General features: G+C 39.5%; 1 protein-coding gene across 1 annotated transcript in view; it reads right to left on the bottom strand.

The window, feature by feature from the left end:
• Nucleotides 1–19,066, bottom strand: part of PTPRM (protein tyrosine phosphatase receptor type M) — a 777,217-nt gene that overhangs the window by 234,456 nt on the left and 523,695 nt on the right.

Here is a 19,066-nt window from a genome sequence, read left to right as displayed (position 1 = left end):
ACCTGTACAATGCCCTAGATTCATATTGAAATTAAAAGGTAAATTTCCTAAAATATAAAATTTCAATTTGCACTTTTCAAGACAGAATGCTCTATGCCATAAGCAAATAAAAGACAGTTAAATACATTGTTTTATTTTCCTTTATCACCCTGCTGATAGAAGGGAAAACACAAAAGGATATTGAAAAATGAAGTTGTTCTCTTATATTGAAAACCGTTACACAGAAATTCTTAAGTTTATGTAGCAAAAGTGGAAAACAATACTATTTTGGTGCAATATACATCTTTTAAAATATATTATTTCTGAAACTAAACGCTTGGCATTTGACTCAGTATTTCCTTCCCCAAAATGACAAGGAAAAAGCAACAGAATCTCCCATGGCAGTCCCGTATCCCCTCACCATTTTCTTGTAACTATACTGTTTTATAGATGAAACTGCCATAGCAAAATGACAAATATAACACATAAAAGAACAAAAAGGGGTAATAAATCACCAGTGACACTACAGCCCATTAAAATGCATTCAGCTGGTGTTGCAGAAAGAATAAAAATTTCCTCTCACTTTACATTCTTTGCGGCTGAAAAGGAAATTTTTAGAATCCTCAAGCAACCCTTATAAGAGATGCTGAAATTCCAACCAAATTCTCCCCTCACTAACTTTCCATATTGGCCTCCATGGCCAAGTATATATAGCACTGATGTGTAGTATATACATTCCCCCCTTCACTGTTTGAAAAGAGATTGCCTAAGATAAGGCGGCACCTGAACTGCTAGTCACCCATATTGATATGATAATGTACCTGAAAAATGAGGATACCTGATTAATTGGAAAATGGTAGCTTTAATCCAGTCACTGTTTCCAATAAATGGATTATCAGCTTAAATGAAGAGTTTGGCTATTTTTATTTGTAAGGAAGCCTAAAGGAGGCATTATCTTCCCTTTATTTTCACCCAAAATTCTCTCTAAAGATTAAATCAATCCTGACACTGAGACAGACTCTATCATACAGGTACTATTTTTTGGAGCACAGCTGAATATATGTCAACTTATTTCATTAAACATTTACCATTATTACAAATGGTTCAAGATACTAGTAAATTATTTTTTTGTGGAATATTTAGTCAACTGTTTATGTTGGGTTTTTTGTTTGTTTGTTTGTTTATATTAGTTTTAACAAAGATCCTTGGTATTAGTTCCCTGAGAGGAACATTGCACTTTTTTGAATTCTCTGCATCTCTTAATAGAGAGCTAATTACACATCAAGCTTCCCAAGGGGATGAGAAGCTGTTCACATAAGGGATGAATGCGTGACACTTCTCTCCTACAGTATGGACAGTGGACATGTTGGGAGCTGGGCAGAGCCTATCTCCCTAAAGCTAAGTATTTCAGGGATGGCAAAGTTATAACTTAGTTCTATCAGACTGGAACTGCATGTCCCACTTGCTAACAAAGGCTAACCATGGGATGGCTATGTGACACTTGGCCCAGCCCTTGCCTCCCCGAGTCCCACTCTTCCTGATGGCAGCCATAGCTGGGGGCTCCTCTGTGGTACAGATATTATTTTTCTTAAAAAAAAAAACAACTGGGGTGTGGAAATTGGTTCATGCCTTTAAGGGAATTTTAACTTTTACACATGAATTCATTCCACCAGAAATTTATAGCTGGTCTCTGAGTGTCTTTCAAGTGCCAAGCACTGAGCGGCGGAGTTGTAGGAAGCATCAAGATAAAAGAAATAGAGCCCCTGTAGTAGTAGATAAAAATATTTCTACATATATTTCCTAGTCGACAAAATTAACAGTCTCCAACACAACATTTTATGAGTCTAATGACTGAACTCTTAAAAGGACAAAATATAAGTGTCTGCAGCGAACAGTGGTGAGATTTTATCTGAGTGACCATATATTCAAATAATATTGCTGAGTTTTATTATCCTTTATGTTCTTTGTCAATTTTGATTCATATGAATACCCTGGTAAATAGCTCTCAAAATAAATGAAGTGGGTAACTCACGCAAGAGGTTGAATGAAACCATTCCATCTCAAAGGTACTTAGAGCGTTCCTTTGATATGTTTGAACTTGTCGCTTAAATTCCCTACCATGTGCTCTTCCATGCTGATTGCAGATTATCAAGACCCCAGGGCCGGAGCTGAGGCTCCATCTGTTTGCTGGCATTTAGCTCTTCTGGTCATACCTGTTCCCTCTGTTCTTTTTTCTCTAGGCTGCTGGACAATCTTTCATTTCTTAGAGTTTTCTTCCAATCTTTAGCCTATTTCATCTGCCCTCCAATGTTTCTAGTGTGGCTGAAGTGTACAGTGCAAACTTGAACCTGTCCACCTCTGAAAATACCTCAGTGGCTGCCCATTGCTTGTAGGATCAACATGAAGTCCTTCATGTAACTTCTGAGGTCCCAGTTGGCCACTGTCCGTACAAGTTGACCACTCATCACACATCCTTTTTGCAGGATGTTCTCTGCTCTCCAGCCACGAGGGCCTTTCTTTTTTTTTTTTTTTTTTTTTGGCAATATTTCATTCTTCGTCATGCTACTTTCCACCCTGGACCTTTGCACTTGCTGTTCCTGCCACTGACTAAGCTCAAATTCAGGAAACAATCACACAATCTTCAAGCTGTATCCAGTCCTCTGAGCTACTCAGTATGGCTAAAATACGATTTTAGTTACCACTTCATTTACAAATAGAGAACCCTGGGTTGATAGAAGGGCAAATGCTGCCTATCTGCACTTAGGCCTGTCCCAGCTTATTGTTCCTAAAGAGTACCAAAGATCCATTGGCGGGGTCTGACAGGTGGAGGTAGAGAAGTGGTCAGATGCAGTCTGCGAAGCGGGAGGAAACAGACAATGTTGGTGTGAGTGGGTAGGCCACTCTCTAAAATAATTAAATTAAAATTAAATCTTCCTTGCTAAAATAAATGGCTGATTAAAGTTGTGCTTTTTAAAAATAGGTTGAAAACTGTGGGTCTGTTTTATTTGCAGTGCAAAGGTCTACTGAATCAAATATATACATATATATATACACATACACACACACATATACACACACACACATATTTATATTTATATTTTTTAAAAGAAGAGATAAATTTTGTGACTAACATAAAATCAGTCCAAAGTAGGCAAAATAAAAAGATTCAAAAGTTTCTCGTTCTCATCAAAATTTATTCAAACTTTACTAACAATATGGTGAAAGCTATAAAATACCTGGGACTAAAATTAACAAGGAAGGTCATCAACTGTTCAGTCATTTGGTAAATAATGTGGAACACCTGCTAGGTGCCCATGCGCTACACTGGGAATAAGACAGAAAGACGGAGCCCTGCATCCCCCCCTCCTTCCGGGAGGAGACAGTCACTGGCAACTGCACAAAGAAGCAGAGTAATGGGCAGGACAATGGCCGGGGGCTAAAAAGGCACTGTGTTTCAGGATGGTGGTCTAGGGAGGCTTCTCTGAGGGAAGAACCTCCACACTGAATTCTGAACTTTGAGAAGGAGCTAGAAATATGAAGATTAGGGTTAGAGTTTCAGTCTGAGGGGAGAGGAAGTGCAAACTGCTGGTGTGGGATCCAGCTTGATTCTTTGATGAGAAAGGAGATCAGCACTGAGTGTGGGAAGTGTTAGAAGGCAAGGGCCAGGTGTGAGAGGAGCCAGACCATGCGTCCCCCACTTTGCTACAACATGATGTTTAGACCTTATGCAAGTGCAGTAGGAAGCTATTCAAGGGCATTAAGAAGAGGAGTGATGGAATGAGACTTCAATTTCCAAAAGTCAGTCCAGCTGCCATGTGGCAAATGAGTCAACAGGGATCCATGAGAGTATTTAAGATGTGTGGGCCATGGTCCAGACTGGTGCGGTGGCCCCAAGAAGGTGAGATGCCATTGAACCTAGGATATATTTTTAGAGGGAGAACTGACAAGGCCAGCTACTGCAGAAAACTCCAAATTTGTATTACAAGTCTTATAATAAGATTTGAATTGATGGAGGGATTTACCGTATTTCTACATTCAGGATAATATTTAGATTTGTTAAGATCCCAGTGAGAACCTCAGTGGCATTTTTTGAACCTGACTGCCTGGTGTGAACTTGACCACCTTCTCAGTGCCTAGGATCTATCACAACACAGCAGATGGAGATTCCTGTCCTCAAGGGCTTGTATTCTATGAGGGGGAGAAAGGCAGGAGCAAATGGAAATAAGCACAGAAAGTGAGAAGGGTTATAAAAAGGAAGAAAGTAGCAACCTAAGGGGACAAATTGTGAGGAGAGGATGGGGAGAGATCTCATGGTAGGCTGCGGTAGGAAGAAGGGTGAGTATTCACGGCCGACCTTGTTGAGAAGGCGGATTTGAGCAAGGAGTACTAGAGGTAGGAGGGTTAGTCGAGTTGATATCTGGGGGAGAATATTCCTAAGCAAAGGGAAAGTGGGAGCAAAGGTGGAAGGAGGGAGCATGGCAGATATGGCCAAAGAGAACAACAGGGAGGTCAGGGCCACGGATGTGGAATGAAGCAGAGGGAGGAAGGGAGAGAGTTAATCAGTGTAGTGGGGCAGACGTCTAAGGCTGTAGGCCATCATAAGGACTGATAAGTAGACAAGGAGGAATCAGTGGGGAGGGATTTCTGACAAAGAGAATTCTAGTTTTATCAGGTAATAAAATATCATAAAAGCCATCATAATAAAAAATATGATAATAATGTATACATGTATCTTAACACATGACAATATGGCGTTTCAATTCTGTAAGAAAATTACTGTTTATTTAATAATGAGAGCCAGTCTAACTGCTGTCTCTCGGGAAAAAGCTAGACCTCTCCCTTGGCAATACACCACACCATATCAGTGGGCATTTCCAGATGGATTCGAGAGCTAAAATTCAGGGGACTGGCTGAATAATCACAGAGATGTGAACACCTTCTCAGGCAAAACAATAACCTTGGAGAAATAAAGGAACATGGGAACATATTGATTATTTGAAAATGCAAACTTCTTTAAGCCAAAAGACACTGTGGAGTCAAAACGAGAGTGACTGACGGGAATAAGTATGAACGAACGGAGAAGAAGAAATGCAAATGGCCAATGACCATAGGCAAGGATGCCTGGCTTCAGGAAAGGTCAGGAGAATCCCACCTTCATGCACCATACTTGAAGCATGAGGTGGTAAGCATCAGAGCGTGTGGAGCTGTGGGAAGGGGCACTTAGCAGGTACTTGGGGATGAATTGCTACGATGTGGAAGGAAAGGAATATGGCCAGTTGTACATAAAAAATGAACTTGGCCTTTGACACCAATTTGGGAATCACTGAAGAAAAATAAATGTTATAATGGGAAGAACACATACAAGGTTCTTTATTCCAGTTTTTATTTTATTTATCCAGTTTTTAATTTTATTTTTTCCAGTTATATTATTTTATTTTATTCCAGTTATTTTATTTTATTTATCCAGTTATTTATCCAGTTATTTATTTTATTTTATTTATTCCAGTTTGTGGTGGTGATTATTGTTGTTAGCAGGAAAAAAAAAATGGTGAAAATCTGAATGTCCCTGAACAAGGGGCTGAGCGAAAAGATCATCACATGGCCCTACAGAAGAACAATCTTCAACTTGGTAAACAAATGTCTTAAGATTGATATGTATTGGTTTGAAGGAGAATTCATTGGCTATTAAATGTAAAATGCCAAGTGGCAGAGCTAAGTATATAAGTGATAGTGAAAATGTCTGTATATATTTTTATATCTATATATTTTTGAAGATTTTATTTATTTACTTGTCAGAAAGAGAGAGAGAAAGCACAAGCAGGGAGAGTGGAAGAAGGAGAAGCAGGCTCCCTGCTGAGCAGGAAGCCCGATGAGGGACTCGATCCCAGCACCCCAGATCATGACCTGAGCTGAAGGCAGTCGCTTAACCGACAGAGCTCCCCAGGCGCTCCTATATTTTATATATATATATATATATATTTTTTAAAGATTTTATTTATTTATTTGACAGATATATTTTATATAATTTTTTATATATTTTATATATATGTATTTTTTAAAAGATCTTATATATTTATATATATATATATATTTATTTATTTATTTGACAGACAGAGATCACAAGTAGGCAGAGAGGCAGGCAAAGAGAGAGAGGAGGAAGCAGGCTCCCCATGGAGCAGAGAGTCTGATGTGGAGCTCGATCCCAGGACCCTAGGATCATGACCTGAGCCGAAGGTAGAGGCTTTAACTCACTGAACCACCCAGGTGCTCCTATATTTATATATTTTTATGTAGAGAGAAAGACCTCTATTATAGGGGGTGGATGAGGTCAGTACAGACATAGGATACAATCATTCAGTATATCTGAGTTTTTATAAGCTTTGTTCACTGGCATATCCTAAGAGCTTAGCACAGTGTCTACCGTATGTAGCAGACACTCAGGAAACATGTGTTTGATGAATCAATGAAGGAATAAAAGGGTTTGTGTTGTTCCCATAATTGAAGAGTGTGTTAAGGCAGAAAAACACTAATAGGTCACATTTACTGAGAGTTTGCTAAGTACTTCACTTGCTCCATTTAATCCTCACAACTTTACTGTGAGTAAAACTGAAACTCCCATTTCACTGATGAGCAAACTGAGCCACAGAGATTTGAAGTAACTTGCCCAAGGTCACTCTGCTGGTAGGCGACATAGCTGAGATTTGAACCTGACTGATTTAGTACTCAAGCCCATGTTCCCACCCGCCATGCTACCCATAACTGCCTAACATGACTGGTGCCCAGCCCAGAGGCCTGTGTGAGAGGAATCCCATGGAAACCCACAAAGCACTGTTGGAGAATGACTGGATTAGACAATGTATAGGGTTTCCACTATGGATGGTCTCTGGCAACTGACTAATGAGCATCTATGGAACAAAGGATTTGAGGTCCTTATCTTTCCCCTTGTACCTGCCCCTGCAGTCACCACCAAATTTAGATCCTAATTTGGGCTTCCTGCCTAGTGTCAGCCCTTGCCTAGGGCTCAAAAATCCAGAAGCTGAGACAAATAGGGTCTAGCACTCTCCTTCATTCTTTGTAAAGATGGCAGGAGAAACATGTGTTTTGGAAAGATGGTGTTAGGGCTTCAGGGTATACTTAAATTTGATCTTTGCTACAGATCCCACTTATCAGTGAGGGTCTGAGAAATCTCCTTGGGCTATTGCTGGTGATCCTCAATTATGGTTTTTATTCCTAAGGAAAAGGTGACTTCTGTGACCCCACAGCTAGGGCCCGCAGGGCTATGAGGAAGGCTGAACGTGCCATGGCTGGCAAAGGGCAGCCCGCCTAGGACAGAGGGCACAGTAATGGAAGGGGAGGCCTGAGCTGGCTGTCTTGGGCTCGAGGCTGAGGGAAGAGCTGGGTGGGAGCAGAGGGCAGTGTTCTATAACTGTGTATGCAGGGGACATTCACTGATCAGCGGGAGACATCAAGGTGAGGGGAAAAGCACCAACCTCGAGTAGAATTAATCTGCCTGTTCTGCCATTTGTCAAGCAACACTTGGAAGTATGAAGATAGGAGCCAGGCAAACAGGTGATGGGATTTCTCAGGCTGGGAACCAGGATGATGGGTGGTGAAGGCAAGGGGGCAAGGGGCCCAGAGCATCCAGGTGCCAATAAAAACCCACCTGAAAGGGCTGTGTGGGGCATCCGGGCCGGGCGGGAAGTAAGTGAGGCCTGAGGGGCCCAGAAAGGGACAGAGGAGAGTGTGGAGGGTATGGAGGGCTAAAAGAGAGAAGTTCAAACAGATGCTGAGGTTAGAAGAGCCCAGGGCTCAAGTCACAAGGCCTGGAATCTGATTTCTCTCCCTGACTTGACTGCATTTCAGTCCTTTGGGGCCCGTGAGGTTTTTAATCCCTATGAGTTTCCTTTTCTTAACTGAGAAGAGTGACGGTGTTTTCTCTCAGTGAAATAAGGCCTGTGGAAGTCTCCAGCACAGAGCCCAGAACACAGAAGGTTCTCGTACACTCAGAGGCTTGACTTCTTCAGTGGGATAGAGTTCAGGGACTTCTATGTTTCAGACTTTACATTAAAAAGAAAAAAACTCCATTGAGGTGCCAGGGTGGCTTTGTCAGTTACACATCCGACTTGTGATTTCGGCTCAGGTCACGATCTCAGGGTCACAGGATGGAGCCCCGTGTCAGGCTTGCGTCCGAGAGGAGTCGGCTTGAGATTCTCCGATTCTCCCCTTCTCCCCTGCCCCTACCCCATGTGTACATGCTCCTAAATAAATAAAATAAAATAAAATAAAACTCTATTTGTTTTAAGAGCCACATTAAGGAGAAAAGGAAATTCTTTGGAATTTGTCTCATGATCACTTTGCCTACACATTGGCAAAATTTTCTCTGTGACCAAACTCCAGCCGGCTCCTCTGAACTCTACCTCCTCTAGTCCTCAACCTTGGCCTGTAAAGACTTGAACACTGATGGTTTCCAACCATTCAAGGCTATAGCCTTAGATGATCTGATCCCCCTTAAAATGCCTGCCTGAGAAAACTCGAGGCTGCCCAAAGAATTGAGGGTTTGTTCCAGTGACACCTGAAGACAGGGCCCGTTTCCTAGCTCCGAGGGGAGGGCAGCAACCCAACTTGGATAAATGCCAGTTAGCAAACCAGGTGGGGATCTCGTGTACCAAGAAACCCTTCCTGATGGCTGTAATTTTTCACTGCCCTGACTCTACTGAGCCCTTGTTTGCATCCTCCCTACCCCCTCGTTCTCCTTTTAAAACACCAGTCCCATCTGCACAAATCAAAATGGAGCCCACCTCTATCTCCTACAGTCGCTAGTTACTGAAAAAAATCTGTTTTTACAGCTTTAATGTCCAGCTGTGTTTACCTTTGACAATATAGACATATGCAACATGTATATTTTTCAAAACTTGAAACTGTGTGGGAATAATTGTTGGCTAGTTCTCTCTCTCTCTTTTTTTTCCTCTAGTACTAATTATATCTAGCAAGTAATTCTACATGCTCTGCTATATCTGATCTGTACTTGAGTCCCAGAAGTCACTTTGTTTATAAATATTCTAAGATACAGATCTTATCATATTAGATGTATGGGTGAACCAAAACGGATGATAAAAAATTTGTTTAAGGAAAACATTCTCTACAGCATTCAGAGTTGGCCGGGTTATTAAATCATAAACAGAAATATCTTAATATAAAATAAACAGCCTACAGATATTTATAAAATTAACTAAAAGATCTTGAAGAGAAATTTCTAGCGTGTACAGCTTTTAATTTTCTTCCTAAAGCAGTACTATATTACAGACAATTAATCACATAATAAAGGGAACAAAGTGGAAACCAGAAGCATTTCCAGTTTCTAGAACTTTCTCTGTGTGCACTCTTTAGAGTGGTTTTGAGGTAGATAGTACCTTTATTCCAGTTACATATTCTGTTTCCTTTTATAATCTCCTAAATCCAGTGGTTGAGTAAAATGTTTTTTCAAGCTGTGGGTTACAACCCAAGAGTGGGAAATGAAATCAGCTTAGTAGGTAGTGACTAGAATTTTTTTAAAAAACAGAATAAGATGGAACAGAATAGAATACATCAGAGTGCATCTTACTCAGTGAGTAGCCTTAGGAGTATGGTTTCTAAGGTCTTTGCTTCAGTTAAACTAATATGTTGGTATATGTGTGTATGTTGCATAATGATGTATTCTCACTGTTGATTGAGGACAACAAATTTAAAGACACACTCCCCAGCACAGTGACAGGCCTGCTCATCCAATGCACTAGTGGTCTGCGGTCTGATCTGCCTTTGCTCAGTGAATCAGATCAATTAAATCTAGGAGAATTCTGCTGTGTCTGGCACAGTCCTGGTGCCGACACCAGGTCACCAGGGCACTTGTGTTCTCTGTTAGGTGAGCGAGTGAGGGCCCACCCATGCCAGGGAAAACTCAAGCCGCACGTGTCATGTTCTGGGACGAAGGAACTATGTTGCAGAGAACTATCTCCCTAAAGGTTCGTAGTATAAGTACAGCCTTGAGCAGCCCTTGGAGGAGTATGATGTCAGCACAGATACAACAGAATGAACAAAAACACCGCGGAGGGCACTTCAGAGCATATCTATCCCTCATGCGTCTCCTGTTGGCTTCTGGAAGGGACGATATTGATTGAATAAACAAAACCACAACTGTTAAATGGGTCACAGATGTGCGGTGTTCACAACTGTCCCAGAGACCATTTCCTAAGCTGCTCCACATGATGAGAAAGGTTCGGAAATCCATGTCCTTTTTGCCCATTAGTTACAAAACTGTTGTCTTTTCCTAACTGCTAAATGACGAGCATGACGGTAAGTTTTCACTCCTAAGAGCATGTGTGTACATGGGTTTTGATGTGACTAATGCAAAATGCCTGATGCCAAGAGCCTGGGTAACCATCCAGGGTAAAGCTCTTTATAAAAGTCAGTAGATCTATACCTGGCACACAGAAGGTGCTCAATAAATGTCAGATCGGTGATTGAACACATTAAGCCTCAAGCTTGCAGTATGACTCATGAATAAATCTATTAAAAAAGACAGTGTTACCACTATCAGAGTTGATGGCTGATGCAAATGGAAAAGGCAAAAGAAATATTACTTGATTTTGATTTTATCTGGGTTAGATTAACCATCATTAAGACCAGCGGTAAATACTGGAAAAAAGATCAGGAGTAGGTTTTTTTACTGGTTTTTGAGGCTTATTCTAACACTCCATCATTTTAATCTCTAATAAACCAAAATAAATGATGGAGATCTCCTGCAGCCTTTAAATGAATGGCAGCCATACAGTACAGCAATATATGTGTCCTTCACAGACTAGTTCCCAAGTAACAAGATACGCTGGATCGGAAAGCACTGGGAAGGAGGCTGATTTATGAGGTATCTTCTTAATTATGCAAGTTTTAGAGAGAAATCTATGTTCAGAAGTCTCACTTACTTTATGCTAGTAAACAGCATGCTTAATATGGAAGTAGTAGATACAGGCAAAGCTTGAGAATGGCACAGCATTTATTAAAGGATAATGGGGCCAACCCATTTTTAATGGTTTGCTGACAACAATGGTGCCAGCTGGGGGTCAGACTTGCTCAAGGATCTCAGGTTACCTCCACGGATGGACACCTAACCTGACCACGGGCCATGTGCAGTCCTTACGTAGGAAGGTTTTAGAGTGGAAAGCTTATGTTAAGAGAGACACTACCCCTTAAGCACTTCTATTGTTTGGGAAGAGCACTTCAGAAATTCAGGGTAAGAAAGAATCTGTAACAAGTAGGACTTGAATTGGTAAAAGAAATGTGCTTGAAAAGAAACTTGGAAGCAACAGAAGCAGAATGGTTAATAATAACTTTATAGCTTTCAGGACCTGAAACAGAGGACTGGAAATGTGTAGAGAATTCCAGGGTAGGAAGAAGTAGAATTAGCCTACATTCTTTCACCTTACAAAACTCAGCCTGTATATTTCCTGAGTGTCAGTAGCTTTTATTTTCCAAAATAATAAGCTTGCAGAACAACTTAAACATTTATGAATTCTTACCATGAGTTAAGCTATACTTCTTTTTTCCCCTTAAACGTTAGAGAATATTCCCTTGTTGCATACACTTAAAACAATTGCTGGAGTGGAAATTCTATGGAAAGTGGCAGAACGTTCTACAACCTGCCACAAACTACAACGTTGATGATGTCCCTGAGACCAGAATTTGAACCCTGACCATGTAATTCTGTCAGACATCTTGACCGTGGCTTGCTTTTACTGCTGGACAAAAATTTGTCTTCTGGGGTTCTCTGGCCACTCACCTTTGATCTGGAGTAATTGACTGGGCTCTTTCCTTAGGAGTTTCTGCAGATGTCCATACACCTTTAGAGATAGTACGGATGGACAAGCTAATTTCTCTTAGCTAAGTTCTCTTTCTGTGTGCTTTTCCTTCTACAGAGAAGCACGCAGTTCAACTCTGTGACTCGAAGCCATTCAATTTTTTAAAAAATTCCCTAAATTATTCAATGCATTTGACTTGCAGATGTGTCACTGCTTTATATAAACACTTTGGTTCTAGAAGGAGTGCAATCAGCTCTGCTGCAGTTGTACGTACATGAAAAGCTGTTTGAACGGTGTCACCCCAAACAGCTTTGGGTGGCTCCAATTCAAGACTGCGTGTTGGTAAATGTGCGTGCAAGCTAGACCCTATAAGGTGGAAAGTAAACCTCACTCACCCTCACCCTGCAAAGCCTTTTTAGGTTAATTTGCATAACGGGGCATCCGTCTCTCTGTATTTTGATTGAAATCCTGTTGGATGGCATTGCTACCGCAAGTCCAGCAAATTTCATTCTGTTTAACATTAGGCTCGAAAGGAACACACCAACAGACAAACACACAATGGAAACATGCAGTGGCGTTGTGCTTAATGCGTGGGTATAAATGCGCACACAGAAGAGGCCAAGCACATCACTTAATTTAATGCGGGCACAGGTCTGTACCAAGAGTCTGAAACATTGTAAACAAGCCTTAAGCAAAGGAGGAAATGTAGAGGGGAAACAAAGCTGAGAAAAATGAGCAGGAAATGGGCAAGATGACTCATCTATACTTGAACATCTGACCTGTCAGTTGGTCGTCGCCTGCGGCAGGGGCGATGCGAATGTAAGGTGTTGTAAGCTGAGTCACGATTATCGCAGCTATGGCAAAGGAAGATTCCCAGGTCAGCATGCATGAGGGAAGAAAAAGCCAGACTGAAGCTAGGCTAGCAAGGAGAATCTCGATCAGTATATCACATCGTCTCAACTTTGTTCCAACAACAACAAAAAGAGAAGAAAAGAAAAAAGAAAAAAAAAAGAACATAGCAGTGTTGAATTTTCGGAATTCTTTTCCCTTAAACAGTCTTTCGTCAGGCAGTTTGAGTTCTAACTATGACACAATTGCAAGCTTTGGCTGAGATTTGGGGTAGATCAACTGAAGGGGAAAAAAAAATAAAAAATAAAACCAAAACATAAGTCCTAAATAAGGCTCTAGACTGAATAGTGTTTCCAACTGCTATTGAGCATAGTGTCTGAATGATTCGTTGCTAATTCTGACGATTCCGACTTTAGGCTTTTAAAATTTATCAGGTTACTTAAAATTCTGCTGCTGAAGTCACAATATTTTCTCTTCTCGCTAAAATCACCTTTGTGGAGCACATTATCTTCTTTCCCTAAAAACATTTTTTAGGTAGAGAAATTTCTCTGATAACTAAATTTCACGGAGAACATTTCCATTTAGGAAACTTATTTTGTCACATGAAGGGACTGAATAAAAAAATGCATCTCAAAGCATCGGTTCAAGAAAGGAAAATGAGTATTCGCCTTTGCTGTCGTTGTCAGGGACCACATGTGACCCAAGACATGATTAAGAGTCTTGAAGCGGACCAGTCGGGGTTCGTGGGTTTGCCTGCAGAGCTCAGCAGTTATGTTTAAATGGTTAACATTTATGACACACAGATATTGGGGGAAAAATAGAAAATTAAAACGTCAGTTCTAACATGATACAGCTGGAAAATGATGCAAAGAAAAAATATTGGAAAATTAAGGACAGGCTTACATGAAAGATTACTAATTTACATGGCACAGCCCGGGTGCTATTAGAAATGTGGCAGCGAGTAAGGAAAACAGATCATCTACCATCTGCACACAATTAAACCCAAAACTGCTGCTGCATAATATTTTGAAACATCCCTCTGCACCATTCAGACGGTGCTGCTCCTTATAACTAGACAACTGTAGCAACTGGGTTCAAAAGTGGGATAATTGTCTTTCACACATTGTTAATGAAAACTTTCTCGTCTCGCTAAGTGAGATGAATAAACTTCCGGTTGGGTCAGGATGGAGGACTCCTGAGGTACTACAGAGATAATTTTCTTGATCGGACATAGGATGCAATTTTGCATACTGATATAATCAATTGCAAACAGTAAAATGGGATTCCTAATACCCATTACACAAAGTTGTACCAAGTTTATACATGTTAACATTTGCTTGGTCATTGACTGTTGTTCAACCAACATTCCTGTAAGGTTTTCTATTACATTCAGGAAAATGTGACCTACTCTGCTTTCAAGAACAATTATAGTGTCTTATCGAAAACAGAGCATCTACCCAATACTGGAAAAGGTGAACAATATGAATGAAAAGTTACTTGAAAATGGCTACATGGGGCAGCCATGTATTCACAACAATTTGCAACTGGAGGCTCAAAACCCCCCATAGAAAAGGCATCATTATAGGTGTCAGGAAGGATTTCTATATGATCTCCATGTTCTGCCTTCTAAAGTATTCATTTGGGAATATTATTTTTAGTTACCAGAAAGAAAAAAAAAAACTAGATTCTGTTACAAATTACCTTAAAAGAGGAGTCAGCCGGCCCACGGCCTCCTTTTGCAAATAAAGTCTTATTGGGACACAGTCAGCCTTAATTGCTTACATATCACCCACAGCTGCTCTTACATAGCAACGGGAGAGCTGAGTAGTTGTGACAGAGACCATATGGCTCACGAGGCTAACATATTTAACCATCTGCCCTTTGCCTAAAAATTTGCTGCCCCCTGTCTTAAAATATCAATAAAAATGCATGATAAAACAGAATACTGCTAAATTTGGTAAGGTAAAGTCAGAAATCCCAATCCTCTGCTTTGAAGATAGTCTCTAATAGTTGCTGATAAATTTAGGATCTCATTTAGGTCCTAAGGTATGAACGGAAGAGCAAAAGTGGACCAAACTTCCAAAGTATCATTTCAGTCCTGTGTGGTGGGATCTTCTGGAATGTGAGGAACCAGTATTTACCAAACTCTTTGGCATGACTTTCATGTTCCTTGGAAAATGAGTTTGGATCAAATAATTTGGGAAACACAGGGTTGGACAAAGTTAAAAAGGTTTTCTTTTCCTTAGTAACTTCTCAGGGGCCTGGATGTACTCATGACATACATTGGGAAGACGACTTCAGATCAATCAAAGAAAATATTTCCTCTACAAAATGCTGAAAGACAAATGTAGATCATATCTATATTTCTATTTCTAAATCCATAGCTAAATGATAGCAGATTAGCACAGATGAGTGGTCTTACTATATAATTTGTTTTCTTCTGTATTGAATATGAATAATTAAAAGGATTCTTAATTAGCTTTGCATGTCAACAAACATTCTTTTCAGCTCTTTTATCGGTGTGTTTTCATTCTGTAGCAGTGTGGCCTAGAAACGATGGTATTTCGTTGAACAAAACAGTGAACAGGAAAACAGTCTAGAGAAACTTCTTCTCAAAGAGCCTAGTGATTAAAAAAAGAAACATTCAAATTTCTGAATCTATGTAGAAATTGTATCAGGACAATGGAAATCCTTCAAAGTTTTCTGAAGGTCTTCCAGCAAAGCATATGCACATTGCAGTACAAACGTAAGTTAAATAAAATACTGAGCTTAAGTACAGTGAAGCATTTTTTGCATAAAAAATTCACCTTGAAATATGACACTAGAGTAATGCTTTGTTTTCTTTTTCTTTAAGACTTATAGTCTGACTCCCATAATGCTTTTGGAAAGAATTTAGCATGTGTTCTCATGAGTTTTTTTTTTTTTTCAAGTCCTAGTTACACTGTTGTTAGCCAAGTCATAGCAAAGAAAGGAAAATAAGTACACACATATGACTCTAGTCCCCATACACTAAAAACAAAGAGACAAACAAAAAAACCCAAAACTTTTATGAACCCCAAATCCTTAAAAACCTAAAAGTGGTATATTTACGTATTAGGAACTCTCACAGATTATACTACGCCTAACATTTAGTAGGTGCTCACATACATTTTAAAATAAACATATACCAAGAAAGCCCCCCAGTGGCTATACTGTCAAAGAGAAAGACAGCTGGTATCATGTTAGGGAAAATATTATTTTATGGAAGATTGATGCAAAGTATACAGTTTAAATTGATTATTTTATCAGTTAGAGTGGATATACCTCATTTAATATGAGAAGTCTAATTTACCTACAAGACAGATTTTTATTTTTAAGCGTATCCTGTCCGTTTAGAATTTATAATCAACAAAGCTTTCCAGAACTAGCATAAAGAGTTTTAACCCTACCAAAAGGCAGTCATAAGGTATGCAAAAGTCAAAGAAAATACATACACTAACTGCTAAGGTACAGTTGGACCAAAGTGGTCTTGAAAAGAATCCCACTATAAAAATGTGAATGTGATTAAAAATCAAAATAAAACTAAGAGAATCTAAGTCTAGCTAAAAGCTCGTCTTCTAACTCCACCATACAGATTGAGGGTAACATCCAAACATCAGGTATATTCTATTATTGTATGGTGTCTTTATCTTTTAACTTGAGAGAGAATGTTCTATGATGAGTTTGCCTAGAGCCAACAATAAAAATAGAGTCACATACACCTATGAGGAATCTGGATGTTAAATCAAAGGGTACGGGAAAATATCGGCAATCCCCCACACACATGGATATAGGTAAGAACACACCTTAGGGTTTTTTCCCATGTCTAATTTTTATGAGGCTTTAAGATGATTAGTGTCAAAATATGCCTGTGGAATGTGATTAAAATAATCACAACATTAAATGTATAAATAGTATGAAATATATCTTCAAGAGACATACCCATACTTGAAATTACAAACTAGTTTCCTGTGAAAACAAATCCACCTCCATACTTTCTCTATAAAGATACTTGTCAACAGTTCTCTCATGAGAACATTGACATCTTTGTAAATTCAAAATGCTGCTTAGGAAAGTAGTTTAGTGCCTGGAAATTCAATTAATCCACCACTCTGTGGGCCATATGTGGCAAAACACAGAAATTTTCAACTCTTTTAAATTTCCAGCATCTTTACTGCAAGGGACAAGTAGAGTTATTACAACTGTCTATTTCTCTGTTTTGACTAAGTAGTCAAGATGGAATGGTTTCCTGCATTGCTGAAGGAATCTTTAACATGAATAAAGAAAAATGATCTGACTACGGTGGGGGAGGGGATGGGGGGTGGAGGGTAGACATTAGACTGTGCTGTAACGGAAGTTTACTGAATCTGTGCTGTAAAATATAATAAAATAGTACGGGATAGTGCAGTTCCCTAACAAGGAGATAATCTCCCGAGGTGTCCTCCTGCATTACACTTTCGTGAATAGACATGACATTGTTACATAATGACTATTAACATCCATTCCTCTCTTTCCCTAAAAGAGTTGATGTGGAGAGAGTTTATTGCTATATCAATGTTTGCAAATGACTCAGAAAATATGAGTGGGGAATATTTAGTCAATCAGGTCAACTGACTGTCTAATCATCCTTGGGTGAATTGAAAAACAAAAGAGAATATTGATTAAAACTAGCCAATGGAAGAAAATGATCCAATTCACCATCTAAGTCAATCTATTGTGAAAATGGCCAACGTCAGATTTCCGTATCTACAAGGGTGTTACTTATATAATTGTTTAGCTTTGTAGCTGAACATGATGGCAGATACTTCACTGTTTTCAGAGGAAACTGATCAGGGTCTTGATTTTAATAAAGGGGAGAGCAGACACTTCTACAATGCAGTACTATAATCAGATTTATTAGAGGTTCTGCTGGACGAAGAGCCATGAAACATAATGAAACACTGCGAGTCGGAGTCCAAAAGTTTGGAATTAAGCCTTGACCCACAGATTATTAGCTGAGTGACCCTGGTCAGTCAAGTCGTCTCTAAAAATATGCATTTTCTTCATTTAAAATATAAAAATAACAATACCTGCTTCCTTTCTCACAGTAATGTTGAAGAAATAGATAACACATGTATGATAGTGCTTTCAAATCTTTCAGCTATGATGTTAAATGTAAGGCATTATAAATTAGGCACTGGAACTGGATTTACTCTTTCAGACCCCAAGGGGAAGGAGAATTCAATCCAGCAATTAGAGCATTGGGCAGTGGTCTGGAGGTCTCAGGACATCGATACCTCATTTGAGGCCTTCATAAAACTGTAGTAACTAATAGCTAAGCACATATTACAGTTTATAAAACACAACTGGTAACTGTAATTTCATTCATTATTAATTTATTCCTAAAAATAAAGGCACTTAGCCAGGTACAATATGATATAAAAAACTGAGGGTTTCAAAATCAATATGCATAGATTGTTGGAAACAGAGCTATGAGCCCACGAGGACCAACAAAATACAAGTAATGTGAGTACTTGTCCCATTATCATGAAACAGTGCTTGGCCCATTATCATGAAACTAAGAAATATTTGTTGAGCTAACTGATTAAAAGGTCATATATCTTCAAGAAATAAGAATTCAATGAGAAACTTGAAAATGCAGATGGATGTTATGACATAGCAAACTACACTCCCTGAGAGAGAAACAACAAAAAACAAGATAGTTTCATCCAACAGAAGTCAAGTGACTGCCTACAGCCCAATAACATCTAATACTACAGACCCAACAGTGCCTTCAAGCAGTCATTTCTGAATTTCTAAATCACACAGAATTCATCCTGTTCAGGGTCATTGGGATGGTCTGAAAGGGCATTTTCAACCACAAGTGTTAATTTATAATGCCTTATTTTAATGCAGGACTTTATATTTTTCAAAGCATTTTCTTAAGTGCTTCCCAAATGCTGGCTAAAACCACACTGCAATGTTGGGAAGATGACATCACAGCTCGTGCCCACACACAACTCTACTCTTTTTTTCAGAAGGCTGTCTGTAGTAAGCCCATGGTGGTTCACCCCAGCCACTTCTACATTTGGTCCTTGATCACATTTTCTCAGAATTTTAACTGGGCCTGGGAAACAGAAGTTCCACTAACATCACCTAGTTCCTGGGTTCAAGAGACCTGTCGTCAGTGAAAACCTTCAGTGAAAAAAGCCCACGCCCTCCACTTGGGAGAGCTGTTATCACTAGGTCTTTGCTTAAAAATAGCAGACAATATTCTACTACTTTGCATGTGAAGATTCATCAGTCACAGTACTCCTCCGGTTTAAAAAACCTGTACTTAGATCACATAAACATTACTTTCATTTTTAAAAGAATTTTGAGAAAGCTAACCACTGAAAACTGCTTGGAACACA

This window comes from Martes martes (genome assembly GCF_963455335.1).
Source record: "Martes martes genome assembly, chromosome: 13".
NCBI classification, from domain to species: Eukaryota; Metazoa; Chordata; class Mammalia; order Carnivora; family Mustelidae; genus Martes; species Martes martes.
This window is presented reverse-complemented; position numbering and strand designations above follow the sequence as displayed.